Source organism: Euprymna scolopes, chromosome 9 (assembly GCF_053919585.1).
Source record: "Euprymna scolopes isolate OS-2025 chromosome 9, ASM5391958v1, whole genome shotgun sequence".
Classification (NCBI taxonomy): Eukaryota; Metazoa; Mollusca; class Cephalopoda; order Sepiida; family Sepiolidae; genus Euprymna; species Euprymna scolopes.
Genome location: NC_136490.1, coordinates 129,259,164 through 129,273,529, shown reverse-complemented (window position 1 = coordinate 129,273,529; position 14,366 = coordinate 129,259,164). Strand labels below are relative to the sequence as shown.

General features: G+C 30.9%; 1 pseudogene; it reads left to right on the top strand.

Annotated features, from left to right (window-relative positions):
• Positions 1–12,635: 12,635 nt before the first annotated feature.
• On the top strand, positions 12,636–12,772 carry LOC145285256 (U2 spliceosomal RNA; annotated as a pseudogene).
• The last annotated feature ends 1,594 nt before the right edge of the window (positions 12,773–14,366 follow it).

Here is a 14,366-nt window from a genome sequence, read left to right as displayed (position 1 = left end):
TTTTCATATGTATGTTTTCATATTTTTAATATATTATTTATATATTTAACGTATTAATTTACATGTTTTAATATGTTTATTTACATTATTTTACTATGTTTATTTATATATTTTTATATGTTTATTTATATATTTTAATATGTTTAATCACATATTTTAATATGTTTATTTCAATATTATAAATATATTTATTTATATATTTTAAATATGTTTAAGTATATATTTTTTATTTGTTTATACATTTTAATATGTTTATTTACCTATTTTCAATATGTTTATTTAAATATTTTTATATGTTTATTTAAATATTTTTATTATTTTATTTGTATTTATTAGGTATATTTAAATGTTCTTTATATGTTTATTAAAATTTTTATATTTACTTACACATGTGTAATAGGTTTATTTATATATTTTATTATGTATTTTTTTTAAATTATCATAAGTATATATGTTAAATTTTATATTTTTATTTCCTTTTTTACATAGTTTCATAGTTATATACGTATTTTTATATGTTTTTACATATTTTGTAATGTGTTTATTTGCATATTTTCAATAATTTTATTTACATAATTTTTATATATTTATTTATATATTTTTAATATATTTATTTGCATATTTTAATATATTTATTTATATATTTTTATTATATTTATTGATATATTTTTATATACTTATTTACACATTTTTAATATATTTATTTATATATTTTTAATATATTTATTTATATATTTTTAATATATTTATTTATATATTTTTAATATATTTATTTATATATTTTTAATATATTTATTTACATATTTTTTATATATTTATTTACATATTTTTAACATATGTATCTATATATTTTCAATATATTTATTTGCATATTTTTAATGTATTTATTTATATATTTTAATATAATTATTTAATATTTTAAATATATTTATTTATATATTTTAATATATTTGTTTATATATATTTAATATATTTACTTACATATTTTCAATATATATATTTATATATTTTTAATATATTTATTTACGTTTTTTGATATATTTATTTACAATTTTTTATATATTTATTTACATATTTTAAATATATTTATTTATATATTTTTAATATTTCATTTTTTTATTTCAATAGTTTATTTACATATTTTTACAGTGATAATGAATAATGATAATGAATATTTATAATCTGTTTGCGGAAATTCTTTTTATAATATTTAAAAATAATATCGTTTATCAAAAATCTTGCGAAAATAAAATGTACCCAACAAGAAAATGTTGAATGTCATGATTGGATATGGTTTGCAAATTAACTAACACTGTCTAGTTTACTATGTCAAATAAAAACGTAGATTCATGTCAAACAGAAATTTACTATGCCAAGTCAACTCGTAGATTTATGTCAAAGAGAAGTTTACTATGCCAAATAAAATCGTAGATTCATGTCAAAGAGAATTTTACTAAGCAAATCAAAACGTAGATTCATGTCAAAGAGAAGTTTACTATGCCAAATCAAATCGTAGATTCATGTCAAAGAGAATTTTACTAAGCAAATCAAAACGTAGATTCATGTCAAAGAGAAGTTTACTATGCCAAATCAAATCGTAGATTCATGTCAAAGAGAATTTTACTAAGCAAATCAAAACGTAGATTCATGTCAAAGAGAAGTTTACTATGCCAAATAAAATCGTAGATTCATGTCAAAGAGAATTTTACTAAGCAAATCAAAACGTAGATTCATGTCAAAGAGAAGTTTACTATGCCAAATCAAATCGTAGATTCATGTCAAAGAGAATTTTACTAAGCAAATCAAAACGTAGATTCATGTCAAAGAGAAGTTTACTATGCCAAATCAAATCGTAGATTCATGTCAAAGAGAATTTTACTAAGCAAATCAAAACGTAGATTCATGTCAAAGAGAAGTTTACTATGCTAAGTCAAATCGTCGATTCCATGAACAAAGCTTCTTTCTTAAAACTGCACACCTGTGGAACTCTCTTTCGTTTGTCTGTTTCCCTGCTAACTACAACTTGGTTTTCTTAAAGTCTAACATAAATAAATTCTTGATGAACCGCCCCCTTAAGTAATTCAATCTACCAAATTTCCATTTCTAATGATTACTACGATATTATCCCATTGATTACTGTACACTTAATAACCCTATCCTCGAGTGGTCTCTGGGCCTTGATAAGTGGTAACTCCTAGGTAAAATAAAAAAATATGCGTGTTCGCGCATCTATCATGAAAGATTGACAAGTTACGTTTAGGTCGTCCTAAGCGATGAAGAAAACCTTCTACACTGAGAATATATATTTTATATTTTTAATATTATTTTGTTACAATCCAGATCCTCATTTTGAGGAGTTGAATTTTCCATACATAATAATCCGTTCTCATAACTAAGTTTGACGTCATGCAGTCGTAACTAAATAAGGACACTTTAGAATTCTCTCTTTCTTTCTTTTTCTTTTTTATTTTCTTCCTTACTTTCAACTTCCGGTTAGAGACAATGCGTTGTAGCAACGGGGGACATATTTTGGAATGCGCCATTTTTCGTCCTTATTTAATAATGTTCTCCTGCAGGGTAAGTCGTTCAGTGGTTAGAAAGATGGCGGTGTTCCATGTTGGCAGATTCCACTGCTTGGGGGGCCATGTCAATCTCGAGTTCACCCGGGAACATTTGTTAAAATGTGATTAACCAACACAACCCACGAATCTTGCGGCAGTCCTTTCTTAATGTATCGACCTACCCCTCTCTCTCTCTCTCTCTCTCTCTCTCTCTTTCTGCGTATCTGCTATTTCTCTCTTTTAATTTCGTGGGAGGTAAAAGTAGGCTTCTATCATGTCATATATTGCTGTATTTTTTTAAGATGAGGATGGATAATTGGGATTATATGGATTATTCGGACAACTGTTCTCATTTTGCGTGGCATTTTAATAGAGTTTTGGTCGATGTAACCTCCGACCTTTTTCAGGTGAATCTTGTTGAACTCGGGGATGTTTCTGCACAAAATTTTAAAAAATATGTGTGCATATATATATATATATATATATATATATATATATATATATATATATACAGGGTGACCCAAAACAAACAAAAGCTAAATGGAGGCCATATAGAACATATGCTGTATAACGGAGAAAAAATGTCAAAGAGTAGTGTTTTGAGGTGATGTTTTGAATATAATAAACGGGTCTAATTAGAGTTGGGACCCGTTTTTTGGGTCACCCTGTATATATATGTATATACTCATCAAAGAGGTCGGTTAAATCATTGAATATATTGTTTCGTAAAAGTCACCCATCTTTCTCTCTCTTTTTATATATATATATATATATATATATATATATATATATATATATATATATATATATATATATATAGGGTGAGTCAAATGTAGGTGCACAGTAAAAAAACATTTATTTAGAGATCATGTATACGTACAACTATATGTAATAAATCAATTATATATAATTTTCATTAATATAATTGTCTAATTACATATAGTTGTACATATACACGATCTCTAAATAAATGTATTTTTTACTGTCTACCTCTTTTGTCTCAGCCTGTATATATGTATCTATACTCCTATAAAATTGTTTGTTTGTTTTTTGTGTATTGATATTCATATTAGAAACACTCTTTTCCATTTATTTAAAAAGAAAATACAACTTTGTTATATATGGGTTGTTGAATTGCATTCATCGGGAAAAAATCTAGCTAATTTGCATATTCTTTAAAACATTTATTTTAATCAACTTCCTATTAGTTTTTTTCCGGTTTTCTCATGGGATGATCATCTTTAGTTGATTATTACGTGTAATTATATTCATGCAGATATTCTACATGATTTATACTTGCGTAAAAAGTTTATAGTAAACACAAATTTCTTTTTATATATACTGATGTATGCGTATATATATTTGTTTTAAAAATCTTGCCTATCAAACTCCTTTGTTGGTTTTTGGTGTACAGACATGAAACTTAATACATAGGGTATTCGAACCGATGCGAAGCTTCATATGTGTGTTTTAGCCGGTGAAAATTGGTGCAAAATTATGAAAATTAAAAAAATATATATATGGAATTTGACAGGTAATCGACGAACGACGGAATTACGAATACCCATGCGTAACGTAATAGCTATTTGTTCATGTTTTAATTTTTAACCTTGCAGCAAACATGTCATCATAGCTCAAGCATTAACGTCAAAGAAAAAAGTAAAATCGTAAGCTGAACGTTTTGGTTTTGATTCTCGGTGGTGGCGCACGAGTCATTTTTTTTTTAAACTTTTTAAAATATGTTTATGTATTGGGTCCAATATAATATAATAATAACTACGAAATCTGCATTAATCAAAATATCACATTTAAACGTATTTTACGACAGGGTAACGCTGGCTAACCTGCTAGTATATATATATATATATATATAAAGTGAACGTGTCTGTCTGTCTGTCTGTGTACATTTTCCTTCGCAATAACTCTGTTAATTTTCAACATACAGACTCGAAATTTGTTATACAGGGTACTGAGATTTGGAAAAATCGATGTGATCGGTTTTCGGCCAGAAATTTGGCTGTTAAGGGGTCAAAGTTCAACGATTTGACCATTGAGAACTCTACCAAAATCCTCCAACAATTTTGGGTATAAACACTTGAAATTTTAAATATAGGTTCCTTGGACATGGATCTAACTTAATAACTCGATTTGAGCCCAAAACAATAAATTTTAAAGGGTCATAATAGGGGGCAAATTTAAAAAATTGACCTTTTTTTTTTGCTCAGCATACATCTCCAAACACCCGGACAACGCCGGGCACCCATGCTAGTATATATATATATATATATATATATATTATGGAAATTATTTTCGATTCTGATACAATTACCGATTCTGTTAAAAATTTCCCAGTCTGATTTTTCATAAATCTCAAAATAATTTACTATATTGTTATTTTTTTACAATTATCGTAAGAAAAACACGTTACTTCTGAGGATATTTTCTCAAACGTAGAAAATGCGTTTCTAAGGAATGTTGTATAGATTTTAGTTATAAGAGTTTGCTTTAAACTCAATAAATATTTAATATTTTATTATTACTTAGAAGTAGAAGATTTTTCTTTAAACAAAATAATTTTAAAACACCATTAAAAGAATCATTTTTAGCATCGGAAAATAGGCACAAAATTGTTCGCTTCCGATACCTATTCCGATACCATCGAGTGTTCCAATTTTTCTTATTCCCGGTTATGATTGCAATTTATCGTCGCAACTCTAATATATATATATATATATATATATATATATATATATATATGTATATATATATATATAGTATAACTCCTATAATTTAACCATCCGCTTCGTTCAAATTAGAGGATGCTGTTTAAGTTTCGTGATAAAAAAATGTGCTGCAGTTAACTTTCATTTTCTAAGAATTAAGAAATACTAAATGAAATTCATTGCTATATGATACTTCAAGTATATATTAAGTTGAGTTTACGATATATTGCAAGTAAGAATTGTTAAATATTATTACCAGGAACAAAAACATTGAAAATAAATTAAATCTACTCTTACTTGTTACGTATTTATTACCTAAGTTATCATCTACAGAAATCATACATTTATGTAAAATACAGTTTTTTTTTATTTATTCATTGAATGAGTCTCATTGCAGTTTCTGTTTTCATCGATTGAGCTCTCTGGCGCTGCCATTCTATTCCGTAAGCGATCACGAAAATCTACAATTTCTTGGTTCTGTAGCTTCTTTATGATTATATCTCTTCGGCGCTGAGCATAATTTACCCCATGCTTTTGTTAATGTGCTTGCTCGAACTTGATTCCATGCACTTGCGAGAGAAAATATGGCATCTTTGATAGTAAAATGACGCTGAAAATCGCTTATACTCACGGTACTATTTATCATATTCATCATGAAATCATTTCTGTAGAAACATTTTAAGTTCCAAATAATCCCTTGATCCATAGGTTGGATGAGAGAAGTCACATTAGGTGGTAAGTAGCGCACAAAAATATTCTCGCAAGATGACACTAGTTCTGACTCATGAGGATGTGCTCTACAATTGTCCAACAGAAGCAATCACTTTGAATCAGGGTTACCTAATTCAAGAAAACGCCTCTGAGCAACTGGCACAAATTCTTGCAAAAACCATTTTTTAAACAACTGTTGATTCACCCATCCATTTCGTGAAGAATAATAGGATATTGGCAAAGGCGAAACTACTTTCAATTCTCGAGGACACTTTGATTTGCCGATGACAAGAAGCTTAAGTTTATGAGTTCCAGAAGCATTAGCGCATACCATCCATCACTGTTAGTCTTTCTTTGTTTAATTTGAATCCTTTCATTTTCTGCTCCTCGGATCCGGCTAGTGTTTTTGTAGATAAGCACTTCCAATTTACGCCACTTTCATCGGTGTTAAAACATAATCGGCAATTATCGTCTTGAATTTGTCACAATAATTTGATGCTGCGTGTGTATCAGCAGACTGTTGTTCGTCTGACATTGTTAATTGTCTTATACACTGTCTACTCTTAAAGTTCCTCCTAAGCCAGCCTTCACTGAATTTCATACTTTTGCGATATCAACTATTCCTTAAGAGATATTGCTTTAGCAATTAATATGGGCCCAGATATTGCTACACCTTCATTCCGTTTTGCTACAAACCACTCATGCAATATTCGATCGAATTCAACGTGTTTTGGTCCGCGAAGAGTCCTTTTTTTTTTCTTTTTTTTTTTTTGACATGTCTTTTATTTGAAGAGAAATGAGCAGCCTTCAATATTTCTTCCTTTTTCTTTTTGATGTAAAACATTGTACTTCTTCCAATCTTTTAATCTCTCACTATAACGATATTTTCAACTCCAGCATCTAATTTTTCTATAATTTGACGTTTTTCGAGAAAAGTCAGTGGCACTTGTTTTCTTTTAGAGTTGCAAGCCATTGTAATGGGTTGTTTAACACTATTTTAAATATAGCAATCTGAAAAAAAAATGTACAGTTAGTGTAAATTAATTATCAATAACTGACTAAACCATGTAAACAGTTCTACTGCAACTCCGCAGCAAATATGCTAATACAATTTCAATGACGAGACATCCATAGAAACAGTTTATTTAATAACTAATACTTTGTTGACTTTCTCTTTGCTATGTTTAATGCTCGGACCCTTCTAGGCATAGCATTGATCAGTTGACGAATATCATCCTGACGAAATTCTTTCTACGCCTGATATAATAATGCTAAAAGTTCAGCCTTACGAGATATCTTCCTTTTCATTGTGCGAAGGTTCCGGTCTAATATGCCTCAAAAGTTTTCAATTGGGTTCATATCATGGGAACTTACTCAGTCATGGACGTTTATTAATCTCATTTTGGCTACACCAATGTTGTGTCGCCCTAGCAGAGTTACAAGAAGCTTGGTCTTTCATAAATAGGGAGTTAACTTGGTTCATTTTACTACTCGATAATATTGATAGGAGTCTTTCATGTAATATTGAAACATATTTAACAGAATTGATGTTTCCTTCGCACTCCACCATATGTAAGCAACACTATTTAGACACACACGCCATCGTATTAATATATATAAGTCTAAAGTTCTCACACACGTGCGCGCGCGCGCACACACACACACATAGATGAGTATAAATAGTATAAATACACACACACGCAAATGAAACTGTATTAGTAGCAGTAATAGTTTAAGTAAGGAAGTACACAGCATACGTCGGTCTCTCTCTCTCTTTCTCTCTGTCTCTCTCTCTATATATACATACATATATATATATATATATATATATATATATATATATTAGTGTATTTAGACAGCATTCCTTCATTCAGGCAAACATTATTAAAAACAACAGAGATACCTTGCTTAATGATTCTTTTTTCATTTTTTCGATCTTTCGTAAGATTTTTTAAACTTCAAGATGGAAAGTATTTACAAATGTTCCATGGTTAACACGAGCGCTTTCGATTCTTTCTTGAATCATCATCAGGTGGAGATAAAATATTAAAAATAGAAGTGAAATATATAGTTACGAATGATAAAAAGAGTCAATGAAAAGTCGATTAAAATATACATTTACGAGTGATAAAAAAACTCGATTAAAAATTAGGATGATAAATGGCAATGTTAGTGAAACCAGTCGTATACTGGTTATGCTAAACATTTCAGCACATTATTGCTACTTTCAAAATTAATGCTATTTATAGATGGGTGCTGGGTTTTTATATATAGTGCTTCAAGTATTTTTAATTTTTTACAATTACTTTCTCGTTGCAAAATCCTTGTGTTGTCCACGAGGATCTTTCTAAGATTAGAGGGGACAGCTATGTTGATTTGTTAAATGCTGGTATATTGAGCTAGTACTGTTCAAATGCATCGTTAATAGACAGACAATGTTGTTTTTGTATGTCCAATATATGCGTTTTTTATTTTCGGAGTTACACTCTCCTAAGGGGCATTGAAATTTGTACACAATATTGGTTTGCTCCAACATTTTTGTCGCCGGCGAGGAGTTATTTTTAACGATGAGGTTCTGGGTTCGATACTTCTTATAGTATATAATAAATCTAATCTTAGAATTGTTCTCTAGAGGTGCTGTATATCTATGTATGATGCTTTTAATTATTTTTTCTTCCACTCTAAAATTTGGTGTCATTTGGTTTTTGTAAAATATGTCTATAGGGTTAGTGTTAGAAGATTGACTAGTATTGCTGTTAAGGTTTTTAGGGGACTGTAAAAATAGTTTAATTTGTTGGTCAACAATATAATTCAGAAAGGAATTATTTATAAGAACCTGTTTGATATTTTTAATTTCTATTAGTAGTGCTTTTTTCGTAGAAGAAATCATCTTAGCACGGTTTAAAAGATTTTTAATTATGGCAATTTTATAACGCTGAGGGCACTCACTCTTAAAGTTCAAGAGGCTGGATTTTGTACTAGTTGGTTTTTTGTATACAGCTGTGTCGAAAGTACTGTTAGATGAGTCTATAAGGACGTCCAGAAAGTGAATTTGTTTGTTATCATTTAATTCTATTGTAAACTTAAGGACAGAGTTTTTTTGAAAAAGATCTTGAATTTATATATCTGTTCGTCATTATCAGCTAAGAGGAGTATGTCGTCAACATAACGCACATACATAGGGGGCTTTATACTATTTTTAAATGTTTTATTTTCTAAGTCTGCCATATAAAATTCACTCAGGGTAGGTCCGAGGACTGATCCCATTGCGACGCCATCTAATTGATTATATATGTTGCCATTAGGATCATAAAAAGGTATTTCCGTGGTGCAGATTAATAATATTTTTTTTAATATATTTTTTATTAATTTTAAGTGGGGGGGGGTGACGGATGATTATAGATGTTGTTTATAATTATATCTATGGCTTTGGCTACAGGGACATTTGTAAAGAGACTTTCTACGTCAAGGGAAGCGATATTTCTATTTTCGGGTTGCATTGTTTTAAGTATTTGCATGAGCTCATGTGTGGATCTAACGCTGTACTTGCTAGGAATGTATGGGTTGATAAGTTCGTTTAAAGTTTTGTTAAGTGAATAAATGGGAGTGGGGATTTGCGAAATGATAGGGCGGAGAGGAGCATTAGGTTTATGTATCTTAACCATACCATAAAGATAGCCGGATTTATATTCACCAATTATCTTGGGGAGTTGATAATTTCCAATTTGTGCGTTATTTGCTGTGATTAATTTGTTAATTTGTGTTTTTACAGTATTTACAGGATTTTTATTAAGCTTTTTTAAATTTCGTATTGTCGTTAAGGATATTCTGAATTTTTTTTTATTATAATCAGTTTTGTTCAGAATGACAAAAATGTTAGATTTATCGGCTTTTTTCACAACTATATGTGGGTGGTTACGAAGGTCTTTAACCGCGTTTTTTAGTTCAGGAGTTAATATCGAGTTGTATTGTTTTTATGAAGTCAACCCTTTATAGCTGCCGCTTTTAGAATGTCCCTTAACCCAGGATGAGTTGTGATTTTTTCTAGATTAGTGATGGGTTCATAAAGTAGTTCAATTTCTACTTTTTTCTCTTGATGGTTAAATTATTGTGCATAATGGCAATTGGGTCCAAGGTTTAAGAATTCCTTCTGTTTTTCTGTAAGTTCACAGTCTGATATGTTAATATAAAATTGTGTGTTATTAGGTAAGAAAGAATCGAAAGCGCTCGTGTGAACCATGGAACATTTGTAAATACCTTCCATCTTGAAGTTAAAAAAATCTTACGAAAAATCGAAAAAATGAAAAAAAAGAATCATTAAGCAAGGTATCTCTGTTGTTTTTAATAATGTTTGCCTGAATATATATATATATATATATATATATATATATATATATATATATATATATCTGAAACAATTAAAAAAAATGAATTAAATCTCAACCAATGAAATTTGCCGGAAAGCGTCACACACAAGAGAACACACACGCTATCGTATAAATATATAAACTTGCGAGACCTGTGGAAATTCCACAGGGGGCTCATTCAGTCGTAATATATTGATGTTGGCATTCTGTCCATGTTTAGTGTAAATGGAGACGCTCTAATATTATTGTAGCTTTTTTATTAAAACTGCAAAGTATTTATCTAAGCTAGCACGAACGCTCGGTAAAGCCCAGTCGTAAAGTACGCTTAAATATGATATTTTAATTATTGTAGATTTCGTATATATTATTATAGAGTTAATTTTAACTGATTTTTATATATTATAAAGTTGCGATTTCAAAAAAGGTACATATATCCATAGTACTTGGGTTCATTAGCTTGAATCGGAACCGAAATAAAAACTTATGAATATATATATATATATATATATATATATATATATATATATATATATATATATATATATATATATAACTTGAGATTCTTCAGCTATAATCGAAACCGGAACAAAAACTTATGAAGAATTCTTGATAAAATTATATAAAAAAAATATAGATGATTTAAGTGCCATCAGTTAAAGTCGAAACCGAAACCAAAACTTAGAATAATATTATTTATGACAAGAAGTAGGAGAACATAACAATTAAACGACCTGGATGTAAGCGTAACACACAAAAGAACACACACACGCTATCGTATTAATATATAGATTATCAATCATTGCCTCTAAAGTTGTCCTTAACATATTTTCTTACTGTCACTCTTTCTATTTATCATTCGTTAGCAACCAGGTACCCCTTGCTTCTCTTATTGTTTCCTTTAGCTCTTGCATTCCTTTAGCGATTTTTTTCTGAGAAAAGAGGAGAGAATTGTTGTTTTTAGGTCAGAATCTATCTATCTAACCCTTATTTTCGCTAGTCTTTTTTTTTTTACTTTGAAGTAGTATGTTGTTGATTTATTAAGTACCTTACGTAAAGTGGTTTCATGCCTTGTCTGGAACTATTTCCATACAAAATGAGTTGTTCTCTTTTTTCTTTCCATTCTCTTTGCCGTTCCAATCTTCCGAACTCATTCTTTTTATCTTTCTTATTTCTTTTCATGATTTTTCTTCGAATGTGTATATGTTAATTCGCCATGACCACTCACTTTTAGTCTCCATTTTATTTATCAAAAACATCTAACTTTACCGAGAAACACTGAGTTCTCGACATTCGAAACACCCTGATGCGCTCTTAAATGTCAAACATAAAAGATTCTCGCCGTTGCCTAGGATTGAACATTCTTCAGAATTGATTGTTGATTATGTTTCTAATTTTTAGTCGCGTGCAAGCGACTCTATTAGTCACTCCATCGGTCGGTCGGTCGGTCTGTCCGTAACACTTTTGTGCTTGGCCTTTTTGGTTAAGATCAAAGGTATGTTGTTAAAAAATGCTGTTCTTAGCTTTTTAAGCTTTTCTTGGCCTTTTGGCCAAGATCAGAGTGAATGATGTATTGTGGTAAATGTTGCCAGTCAAGAGTAAAGTCGCCAAAGACTCCATTTTCACTGCAGTAACAAAGACCCTGCAACACTCCCCCACCCAGATCTTAAAGGGCCTTGTGCCTAAATTGTTTTGTAAATTTTAATTTTGCTTTTAATTTATTTTAATTTTACATTGAATTATTTTGATTGTAATTTTCATTTTCACGAAATAAATTATATATAAAGATTAAAGTGTAGTATCTGTTCCGGCAGATACTGCAAGCAAAGACCATATGTGGGGACAACCTCACATATAAGACACTGGTCAATGTAGGAACAACCCTTCATACCAATTGTCACTATCCAGCTCCCCTACTCCCCGGCGAGTTGGTCCCCATTTCCCCTTCACTCCTCATATTAAAAATCGGCCTTGTGCCTTATTTTCTCGGTGGAGGGGCAAATAATACCAACCCAAATATAAGACCTTGGTCAATGTAGGGGTAACTCTTCATGCCAATTGTCACTATTCAGCTCCTCTAATCCCTGGGAAGCTCGCCCCCATTTTCCCTTCATTCCTCACATTAAAAATCGGCCTTGTTCCTTATTTTCTCGGTGGGGAGCAAATAAATACCCAGCTCCCCTACTCCCCGGGGAGTTGGTCCCCACTTCACCTTCACTCCTCACATTAAAAATCGGCCTTGTGCCTAATTTGCGCGATGGGGGAGCAAATAAATACTCTTTTCTTGGCCTTTTGGCCAAGATCAAAGTGTAGTATCTGTTCTTACTACATGCTGTACTTACGTTTGTAACTTTGTGATATAAAGTGGGGGATCACTTTTCTGTATTAATTTAATGTAAAATGATCACCCACTTTGCAACCAGTCAGTCTCAAAGCCATTCAAGTCATTCTCCAGATCATTCAAGTTGTTTTTGAAGGATTCCAGTTATTTTTTAAGCATTCAAGTCATTCTTAAGGTCATTAAAGTCATTCTAAGTCATTTACTTTTTATTTATTTAAGTCATTTCAGCCCATATTTGGGTTATTTTAGTTTATCTTTAAGAATTTCGTGTCAATCCTACATTCACGCATTCATTCATTACACGAGAGCACGCAACTAATGGCTATCGGCCTTGTTTTTTTTTTGTGTGAGGGGGACTGGTAATTTATATCAGTACTCCTCACAAAAATTTCCGTTGTTAGAAAAATTGCGGTGTTCCATGTTGGCAGATTTCACTGGTTGGGAGTGGGGGCGTTTCACTCTTGAGCTGACCCAGGAGTATTTGTTAAAATTTGATTAAGACAAAACAACCCACGGATCTTGCGTCAATCGTTTCTTTATGTCGCGATCCCCTCTCTTTCTGCACATCTACCCTTTCTCCCTTTTCATTTAGTGGGAGGTAATTCTATCATGTTTTATGGAGTTTTTTTTGTTTGTTTTGTTTTTTGTAAGATGAGAATTTGTAGTTTGGATTATTTGGATTATTGGAAATACTATTCTCGTCTTGAATGATATTTTCACAACGTTTCGACCGATGTAATTTCCGACCTCCTTCATGTGTATCTTATCGAACTCAGAATTTCAAGCGTGACTCTGTATTAAATCGACACGTGCAGCATACTCTCTTCTCATCAGTCATAACCGGGTAGAAATCTTAAGTCATTCGCAATTGTATTCTTAGTATCACCTGAGTTGGACAAGATACACCTGAAATAGGCCTACATCGTCCAAAACGTTGTGAAAATAACACGCAGGATTAAACAGTAGTCCGAACAATCAAAATAGAACCACGTTTGTTAAGCTTGTATTTATGGTTTGTTTAGTGTGAACTGAATACTCAAAAACAAATACACACAATGAAATGAGATCGAATCTCATGAAAGTTTATGTAATGATTTCTTTTTTACCAGAAATTTTTTTAAAAATGCAGAAAACTAACTTTTGTCCCCGGAAAACAGGAACCCGGAAGTGAATTCCAAAGTCTAGTAGTTCTGTGGTAGAAACTATTTGAGTAGAAGGCTTTCTAGCATCTGGGGATATTTTGTCGTTTAAATACGTACGCATATTGACGACTCACCTGCCGAATTAATGTAGCATCAGCATTTAAGTGCGAGCATGACGTCACGGAGTGTAATGCATGTATAGGAAAACGAAAGGAAAAAATGCGTGTCGATTCAAAATGTAGGCTAAACAAACATGCAAGTCTCCTTCCTCTACCCCTCCGAAAGCGAACCGCCCAACCGTGGTCTTGGAGAGGGTTACTGCAACACAACAGAGAATTTTAACTACAAACAAATGACTGCTATCTGACCAGGAAAGGGTAAGAAAGAGTGCAATATTTGGGCTATGTTAAAAATACGTGTCGGCGACTTGCGTATGAAACTGGACGAATTAAATAACTTTTTTTTCTTTCATCTTTCTGTATTTGTTTGCTTGGTATAATGAGTTATATAGTCATTGTAACTTT